This window comes from Gavialis gangeticus, unplaced genomic scaffold (genome assembly GCF_001723915.1).
Source record: "Gavialis gangeticus isolate Ggan-Ray unplaced genomic scaffold, GavGan_comp1, whole genome shotgun sequence".
In the NCBI taxonomy this organism is placed as follows: Eukaryota; Metazoa; Chordata; order Crocodylia; family Gavialidae; genus Gavialis; species Gavialis gangeticus.
The window spans coordinates 11,302,527-11,311,584 of record NW_017729005.1 but is presented as its reverse complement, the minus strand read 5'-3'; positions in this window follow the sequence as shown (position 1 = coordinate 11,311,584).

Here is a 9,058-nt window from a genome sequence, read left to right as displayed (position 1 = left end):
ACACACACACACACACACACACACACACACACACACACCCCTGGACAGACCCCAAGCCCTGGCCCTCCAACCTCCATTCCTCATAGACTTACCTGCATCCAGCTACTGGGCGGTGCTGTGGCAAGGAAGTTTGGCACCTGGGGCAAAGCTTGCAGCGGCATCCCACCTTCGCCCTGCACACAGATCCAGAGGGCACATGCCCCTCCATGCTTGCCTGGGAGTGCATGCAGCGGTGGGAGCTGCCCTCCTCCCATCTCTGTACCCTCCTAAACAAGTGGCTTGCGGCTCCATCCTGCACCCCACTTCCCACCCCAGCTGGACAGTGCCTGTTGGTGCCCCTTCACTTTGGTGCCCAAGACAGTCACCCCGCTCACCCCAACCCCTCCTTGATACAGCACTGCTGCCAGGGCTGCTCCCATCGCTCTGCCTAGCTGTATGCCAGCCACGTGCATGTGCGCGTATAGACACACATGGCGCCTCCTGCCTCCAATAGCCCCAAGCAGCTCCTTGCAGGCTGGAAGCCTTCCAACCTGCAAGGGTAAACCCATACTTTCCTCCTTTAAAGAGAAAAATACATGTTTTTCCCCAGCAAATGGAAAACCCTGATCTCCAACATGCATGCCAGTAGGGCATTCCAAGAAATTAAGTTCTTCTAACATCATCCATGTTGGAAAAGGATTAGAAATGCAAAATCCAAAATATTTGTTCATATTTAAAAAAACCCACATGGATGGAAATTGGAGGACCCAAAAAGACGACATGTCCGGGAAAACCCAGATGCATGGTACCCTACTAAATCAGAGGCCAGCAACACGTTTAGGCTGAATACCAAAAAACACCACAACCTGAACTTGGAAGATGTTAGTGTGCCAGGGGTGGATGTTTGGGGAACCATGATCTTTGTTGTGGCAATGCAGCCCTGGCCCCTTCCCTGCGATTTGCCCTAAGGTGCATGTACAGCTGCCACCAGCACTGAGTTGGGCCAGGACTCTGGACCCCAGTGCAGCTGCTTGCAGTCTTGTGATTACTTGTTGCAAGCAACCTGGACTCTGGGCAGGACCCTGCTGCCTTCCATGGAGCCTGGGCAGCTTGCAGCAGGACTTGCCACCTGCTGTGTTTCTTGGCAGGCAGCAGGGGCCTGCCCAGAGCTGGGGGCTGGCTGTGGCATGCCAGAGCAAAATGGCTGTCATGCTCTAGCACACATTCTGGGGGTTGCCAACCCCTGTTCTAAATAAAGAAGGCAACAAACAAAAGACAGGAGAGGAAACAGGCACAAAGAGGTGGATAAGTCATACGTGGCAGCAACAGCATTAAAACACAAGCCTACTGACTCCTGATCACTATCCATCTAGGGCATTGGTACACATTTATGCCACAGCACTGGGTGCTTTTAAGAGCCACCACCATTTTCTTGGCACTGATGCTCATTTCCCTGTTTATACACATGCATGCCCAAGGTTAGATTGATATAAGTGACCTGGTGTGCAAGCATTCACAGGGCTTAGATTGCCCCAAAAATGGTACACCCAATCTGAAGTTAGCTCACCCCAGAGCTGAACTGACTTTAGGTCTAAACTGGGTTAACCTGGCCTAAAATGTGTTAACCCACCTACGTGTATTCACAGCACAGCCCCAAGGCTGGGAAAGCACAGCCACTAGTGCTGTGCTAATTCTGACAGCCTTCCCTATCCCCTTAACCCTGACCAGAGTAGTATTGTCAATGCCCCCACACCTCTCAGCAGACCATCCCCAGACTGGGCAGTCCCCACTCACATCTGCCAGTTGCCTCCCTGCTTCGTCCCATGGTTTACTTACCTTGGGCTGTGTGTGCTGCTCTCAGAAACTTTGAATACCTGGATCCATCACTCCTGTTAAATGCCTAAATCTAAAATGCTTAAACCTAAACCAGATCTTGCAAACTCTTGTTTGCACCCCTGGCTGTTGCTATGAAGGGTCAGATTTTGCATTTTTACTTCCATTAAGTAGTGGCCCTCTCAGTTCATTTTCTTTACCTCCCCCTCATCCCATTCTATATGTGTAATTTTCCTTCTTGTACTACAATCCTCTTCCTATCTGATTTTCCCTCCCCCACAATTTACCAACTGAGCCAAGCTTTGCTCAGAACTCTTAACTCCTTGATTTGAGATTTTTCTGGCTTCTAAGAAATCTGATTAACATATCTGAACATTTCTGACTCCTACAGATAATGTGATTTATTAGGGTCATACATGCCCACATGAATTTGGAAAATGGATAAAATAATTGCATTGATTTGCACAAAATATTGAGATAAGGATCCAAAGTCTGTTACTGGCCTTACAGATGTACTTCCCTGTTTCTTCAAAAACCTTACTTATTACCCATATAACAAATTTACAGTGTCTGCCATGCTGTATACAAAACAAAAAAGTTGTAGCTATTTTGTTTTTTAAAACCTGTCATGTACTCTAAGCACTGATGAATCCAGAACAGGACATCAAAGTGCACAACCCTGCATTCCCTTTCATTTAACAAGAATTCGATTTTGAAATGCTGTTTCTTTATGTATCAGTGCCAACCCTAAATACACTGTTTTTCTAGATCAAAGAGACTCTGTAAGATGGGATCAGAGACCACTGCTAGGTGTACCCTCTCTTTCTGGATGCTTCAAACAGATGCAGCAGAAAATGTTGCCAGACAGCAAAAGTAGAGCAAGTTGTGCAAGGATATGGCAGCCAAAGCCTTAAAACTGAGCAGGTCCTGGGTGTTTGACATTGGGAATAAAAAATGACTGGATGCACTTGACCTCAGTTTCTTTATTCTTCACTTCCCCAGTTGTAAGAGGAAGGTAATGAGTCCCACCAGAACACAGGATGGGAAGGAAGCAGGTTGCAGGCAACCATGTAAAAGACATTTAGTCTGAACGGATTCACAAGAACATCCATTGCAGCCTCTCCTGCATGTCACAGCCAAGAAGAACTGATTAACATACCATAACAGACAGAATATTTAGTACACAGCCCCTCATAAGCTTAAAAAATTCAGTGTGCTATAGGAATAGAGGAGAAAAGAAGAAGGCACTGCCAATAGGGCAAAATTTTGGTAGGAAAATTATCTTGTGTGCCAAGGACATGCTTTTTGCTGTCCTCTGTGAAAACTTGTCCTAATTTGTCTAAGTAATATCACAATCTGCAGAAAAACAATATCTAAGAATGTGAAATATACTTCTAAGAATGTGAATATATGTACTAAACATACAGTCCAAAAGTCAAGTATAAAAAACTAGAAATTGTTAGAATTACAGATGCCCGTGCAATCTCTGTGCAGCACCCATGTATGTATGTATTAGAATAAGCTCTTTAATTACATGCTTGTCTGCTATTTTACTGCATTATCCATGAACGACTGGTGCCTCCCGAGATTGGGGGGCACCATTTGTAGGTGGCAGTGTTGGCAACAAGCTGGGACTGCCTGCAGATGCCTGTGGCGGTGTCAGTGGGAGGTGGGGGGTGGGGAGCAGGGACTGCCTAGACACGCCGGTGGCAGCGGCAAGAGGCAGGGCCAGTGGCGAGCGATGGCCAATCTCAGGGGGGTCACGTGCCCCCCATATTCCCCCTATGCATTGTCTGTGGTGTTATCCCTTCATCATTCAGTGCACAAAATGGACTTTGCTCACTAAGTGAACAGGTATTCAATATTTTGTTTTCTTTATGTTTTATATATTTTGTAAAGAAAGAATTGGTAGTTTCCTCTTAGGCTTTTTCCTGGCACTTATACCCATAGTTCTGTATACTTCACCAGAATTAATTTGTCTTCCTAACACCCCTGTGAGATCAGTATGCTTTTTACATCCTGATGGACTCCTAATCACCTGCAGCACAAAAATGCGTAAATGAAACTACCTAAAACTGGCATAAAAGCATTGGCCCAAGCAACTACTTCCTCAGCAACTGCCAGAAGACACACAAGTTGACCTGGAGCTGTTCTTATGGTTGAAATCTTTTCTTGCCAAACAGTAGATGGAAAAGTGGATCTAAGAAGCTGTTGATGCTGCTGTAGTTGCTAAGGTGTAGTAGCTGACTACTTGCATTTTAAAGGGATATCAGCAACTTCAAGGGAAAAAGTTAATTCTGGGATGTGACAGTCCATAATCCAGCAAAGGACTTCAGCATATCCTATTTAGAAAACCTGGATACCAAACCTTCATGAGGGGCACATATCAGTGAAAGGTTCTGAGAAGCTATTGTATCATGGTTTGGATCAGAATGATACTGCCTCAGGCAGGGGGTTGGAGGGCCTGTCAACTAGGAACAAACATTACAGTGATCAGAAACTGGTTTAAACCTGTAGCAGAAAAGATGTTCAGTGCATGTAAACCTGTTTGAAAATGGTTGAAACCGGTTTGAAATAAGCCTGGTTGAATGTAGAATCAGACTTAACTGATTTAGGTCAAACCAGTTTATGTAATGTTTGTCCCAGACCGCTTGCTGGTTTAAGATAAACCAGACTCCCCCAGCATCCCTGCATGCTCTCTGGGCTGGGTAGGGTTCTCTGCTCCACAGCAGGGCTGGTCCTTCCCCACTTCTTCCTGGCTGTAGCTCCAGTAGAGACTTCCCCCTGCTCTCCTCCTGCCCTCACCACTCCCTGCTAAGCAGGGATTCCCTGTTCCCTCTGCCTTTCACAGACAGCTCCAGCATTAGCTAGCTGACCACATGCTGGCTATGGTCTGTGCTGTGCAGACAGTAGTGTCGGCTTAGGGCTTTTTGCAGCTATTCAACAACTCAGCTGATAATGTCCCTCCATTCCCTCTTTGTTTAAAAAGAGCTTGAACTAATGAGAAATGCTGTTTGTTTTCTGATGTGGTGATAAATTCTAATAACAGCACTGATAAATGCTCTGTTATCAAAGAGGAGGGAAACCCCTCCCTAATCCTGCCACAGCCTGGTCATGCCCCTCTCAGTTCAGCCCTGTGGAAAGGAAGAGAGGGCTGCTCTTGTGCCCCCCAGTTTCTAGCCTGAGCCACTGCAGGCATGTGCCTGCATTTCTGGAATGTCTGGACAGTTACAAACTGACTTAGCCTAGCGAGTTTAGACTAACCTGTATAGATTGAATCAATTCAGAATCAGGCCTTTTGAATGTGGCTAGGGGCAGACATTCAAAAAGCCTGAGCCTGAGCCTGAATTGATTTCATATTTGCAGGTTAGTCTAACCTGGCTAGGCTAAATCAGTTTTGTAACTGGACAGACATCCCAGACATGGAGGCATATGCCTGCAGTGGCTCAGGGTGGAAGCTGGGGGATACTACAGCAGCCCCCACCTTCCCTTCCACAGAGTTGAGCTGAGGGGGGCATGGCCAGGCCCTGACAAGATGCTCTGGTTATTCCTCCCCCTCCTAAGCAGCCCAGCAGGGAATATTTATCACCCTTAACTCAGTGTTAATCAACCCATTAAGAAAACAAAGCCTTTCTCTATTAACTAATGGAGCTCTTCTTAAACAGCTCTTCCAAGGAAGGACATTAAGCTATCTGTTGGTTAGCTCCAAAAAGCCTGTCTGCCTGTCATCTCCCACAGCAGGGACTGTAGGCAGCAAGCAGTCTGCTAGCTAATGCTGAGGTGTCTGCATAAGGCAGAGGGGATGGAGGAATAATCCCTGCTTAGCAGGGAGAAGCCAGGCAGATGCTTTGTGCTTGCAAGTCTCTGCTGGAGTTCTGGCCAGGGAGGAGAGGGTTGGGGCCAGCTCTGCTGTAAAGCAGAGAGTCCTGCCTAGCCCAGAGAGCATGCTGGGATGCTGGAGGCATCTGGTTTATCTTAAACCAGCAAGGGGTCTGGGACAGACATTATAAACCAGTTTGACCCAAATCAGTTAAGTCTGATACTACATTCAACCAGGTTTATCTCAAACCGGTTTCAGCCATTTTCAAACTGGTTTATGTGCACTGAACATCTGTTCTGTTACAGGTTTAAACTAGTTTCTGATCACTTAAACCAGTTTAAATGTAATGTCTTTTCCCTAGGCTGTCTGTCCCCAGCCATAGAGGTTCCTTCTAGCCCTACTTCTCTGTGATTCTATAATCATCACTGGCACCTGTGGGTTTTGTTGCCCCTCTTCTATGATGTATGGGGTGGCAGTTGTGATACAGCTTACATCTATAAAATCTCCATACATCTGTTAATAATTAAATACAGTTTGATTTTTTGAGGTCAGTTTTGTCCTGTTCTCTCATTTCCTGGTTTGGAGATGTGGATAAAGTGGAACTTTTGTTGTCAGAACCAGAAAGCTGTGAGAAACTGGAAATGTTGCATTAGAACGCTCAGCATATTTCCTAAGGCTACACTATTATGTGGTATATTTGAAATAAATCAGAGACCAGTGAAGTGAGACAAAATTGCATAGATAAAAACCTCTGGTTAAATCAAGTCTGTAAAGTGTGTTCCACTGCAAGATTGAAAGAACACAGCAAGTCAACTAGGGTAAAGTGAATGAATTCTCTTTCAACTGCCTATAGATGTTCTGCTTCAATTTTACAAATTCTCAAATTTGCTGTAGGAGATTAATAGTTATTTATACTTGCAGGCATGCCACAGTGTGGGACATTGCTTCAAATATGTTGCCATGTAGCTTAGAAATCAAGCAACTTTTTCTGAAGGTGTAAATGAATGGTTATATCTAAGAATAAATGATAAAAAAATATCTGCCAGAAAGGCAGAAAGGCAGATGCTATATATAAGAAGTGCTATATGTGGTTGGTATAGGTCTGTTTTCATTTGTATTAACAATTGATATCATTGGGGGCCCTAATCTTCTATTTTTAAATTGTTTTAATAAATTGTCTATTGCAGTTAGCCTATATACTTAGATTTTTTTAGCTCTTTTTGGCAAGGATTACATTTCCATTATGCCTTTAAGCAGTACTTAGCACACAGGAGAGGCGGTCCATGATTAAGCCTCCAATTGTATTTGGAGAGATTCAGAGAGATTCAACGATTCGGACATAGACACAGCTTTATATGGTTGTTTTTCTTCATACGCCAAGGTACCAGGCAGCTCGTGAACACTGAAGTGGTGGGGTGGACGGAGCATCCCACAGGAGCATGGGGGATTCCCCAGCATACTCAGTGGTGGACCTAAAAGTGGACCAGAAGCACTTCCAGTCCACTTGTGTGTCTGCCGCAGTGTGTGCTGGGCATGCCCCCCACCCGCCCCCTGGCTTGGTGACTGGTGCCTCCTTGGTCTGGGGGGGCACTCGGGGTCCCCTTGTGGCCAATAACTGAGCCAGGGGATGTAGGGGGAGGGGTCTCCCGCATGCTTGGCGGCGGACCCAGAAATGGACCAGAAGTACTTCCGGTTCACTTCTGGGTTTTCCACCAAGCACATGGGGGGCTCCCCAACACTCCTCTGGGATGCTCGATCCATCCCACCATCTCCGTGTTCATGAGCCATGCCTGGTACCTTGAGGTATATAGGAGAAACATATAAAGCTGTGTCTATGGCCAAATCACTGATTCTCCAAATCAGAATTGAATCTTCAGATTTGGATTCAGCCAAATCGAATCAGGACAGTGATCCAAATCAGCAAATCAAATCACTGTCCCCCAAATCGGGCCAAATTTAAATCCAAATCCAAATCCAAATCGAATACAGCCTGCTTCACATACCCCTTTCTATGGTTAGAAGGGTTTCAGTGTGTTATTACTATTATTATTTACAGAATGCACAGCACAATGACTATGTTTGAAGAATAAATCAGGAGAAAAAAATAAAGAGATTATGGAGCTAATTCATCTTTTACTGGTGTAACTCCACTGTTTTGCCCCGTGCTTTATTAACATTAATTTTCACCATTCCTATGTGAGGTAGATGGATATCATCCCTATTTTGCAGGTAGGGAAAACTGAGGCAGAGATCAAATGACTCCTCTCAAGCAAAGCAGCACAAAGTGGTATTAGAATTCAGGCATTATAGACTCCTGGCAGCAGCAAATTATATGTAAAATATGTGTTTGAATGGTCTGTTCTATTTATGTGTATGATTTTTTTTATCTATATTAATTCAAAACCACCAACACACATTTTTAATCTCAGCTGGAGCCCCTGCTTAAGCTTTGTGCAACAACAATTTGGTTTTCACGTTAACACACTTTAATTAAACTGGTTTATGACAGGCTTCCTCCACCCCCACACACTACCCTAGCAATGTGTTAATGATAGTTCAGGGAATAATTATGCACACAATACATTTAAACTCTTGTAGAGCAAAGCCCTTATTTTATTTTATTTGCTCTGAAACCAATTTCTATACAAAATGTATTTGAAATAAAAAGAGGGTTAGTGTCAAGAAAGAATAGAAAACATTATTTTGTATAAAAATATGTGAGGGCATAAATGTATATTCAGTTGAACTGGCTGAACTATTGAGATATGCAGATTTAAGAGAAGTCAGGACTGGAGGAGCAACCATTATATGACAACTAGGTAGGAGAAGCTGCCAGCAGACCTGCAAAAACTGAGGGGTAGGAGAAAGGTAGCACAGAGCTGAGAATAATGCTAGAGCCAGGTAGACCAGAACTAGGGACAGAAAGCTGGAAATAGAGATTCTTTCAATAGGCTGATCACAGATAGACAGAGAGGTGATAAAAAAGATCACAGGCCAGCTGCAGGGGGTCCCTGCCGGCTGGTGTCTGGCTGGGCCCCAACCCCTGCCACTGGAGCAGTGAGGGGGCAGGTTCCTGATGGAGGTTGTAGCCGCTGTCCTGGTAAGTGTGAGCCTCTTCCCAGTAAGAGGGCCATGAGTGGGCATCAGCATTGCCATGGACTCTGGTGAGCGGTGGCACCAGGTCTTGGAGGGGGTCATAGGGCGCCAAACCCCCCCAGCACCACTGCTGCTGCTCATCTGCAACAGCTTTCTCTACCTTGCCCCTCCCCACCCCACCCCACCCCTACCCGCAGCCTGGCCCCTCTGCCAGGACACTGTAACAGCAGTTGTAGCTCCCATCATGGTCGCCCCCCTTGCCACTCCAGGGGCAGAGGCAGGGCCAGAGCATGGCTGCCACGGCCCTTAGGCAGGGGACAAGGAAGAGAG